The sequence below is a fragment of the Octopus sinensis genome, linkage group LG1 (assembly GCF_006345805.1).
Source record: "Octopus sinensis linkage group LG1, ASM634580v1, whole genome shotgun sequence".
NCBI lineage: Eukaryota > Metazoa > Mollusca > Cephalopoda > Octopoda > Octopodidae > Octopus > Octopus sinensis.
In genome coordinates, this window is record NC_042997.1 from 93,174,296 (window position 1) to 93,175,709 (window position 1,414).

Sequence of the window (1,414 nt, forward strand, 5' to 3'; positions counted from 1 at the left end):
TGTTTCTCTCCATTTTTCTTTTCTTCTCGGTAGTAATTTGTCAAATATTAACCTGTCTTTCTTGAAGAACATTATTTCAGCCAGCGACAAACCTGAAGTGGTGTTGGGGTTAGGTGTTATTCGGTAGGCACTTAAGAACTGTGTCAATACAGTATCAGCTAGTAACTCATTCCTAGATTTTTTTCAGCGCCTTCTTAAACGTACCTACAAAACGTTCCGCTAGTTCATTTAATCTCCGATGGTAATATGATTCATTGCATGCATTTTGCAAAAGGTTTTAAATTCCTTCGACGTGAACTGTGTTCCGTTATCAGACACTTTGGTGTCTAGGGCGCCATATCGCGCAAAAAGTTCGTTCAGAAATTCCATTGTTACTTTGGGGGTTAGCTTCCTAATTTACATATTTCCGGCCATTTCGTGTAACTATCCACAACTATTAGATAATACCCTCCATTTAACGGTCCTGTGAAGCCTATGTCAGGACCAAAGTATGTCAGTCTTGGGCCAAGGCTGAATTTTTATAGTTGGTGCTTTTGCTGCCAGGGCACAACCTCTGCAGGCTTTCACCAATTTTTCAATATCCTGATCCATATTCGGCCAGTAGACGTAGCTCCTCATCAGTGCTTTCATTCTCGCAATTCCTGGATGTCCCATGTGGAATTCTTTTAGCATACATTTTTGTGAACAAACAGGTATTACAACACTCTGAGCGTACATAAGTACGTCATTACATATCGAATACCATTTCGAAACTGCGTCACGCTCGGCTACATGAGTTTTTGTACTTGTTTCTGACTTCACTATATTTTTCCTTTTTAATAAGAACACATCCTTCTCTGCTTTAATTTTTATTTCCTCTAAAGTGACAGATAGTTCGCGTACTACGTTGCAGAGTATATTTTTTAATTTCGATTTCAGATTTTAATGCCGCTACTACTGTCCTCTAGCAGTTCATTGTATTTAGGTATCGATCTCGACATCCCATCCGCATGTCCCAGTTTTTTCGATGGTAGAAATTCCATCTTAAAGTCATAAATAAGCAGGATCCAATGGGTGGTGATCTGTCTGCAGGCTGGATTTCTTTCTATGTATGAATTTATGAAATTTTTTCACTGCAAAAATAATAGTTAATGCCTCTTTCTCACTTTAGTTGTAGTTTTTTTCCAGCCTCCAACAATGAACGTGACTATTTTCATGCTTGTGTAAAATTACCGCTCATGTACCACTTTCGCTAGCATCTGATGTTACTATTATTTTAAAATTTGGATCAAAGTACGATAACAGTTCCGATGTTAAAACTTTTGTAATGTCTTCGAACGCTTTTTGGCACCTGTTCGACGAATACCATTTAACGTATTGTGCTAAGAACACCCCTAAACAACCTAGATTATTTAGGGGTGCTCTTAGCTTATGC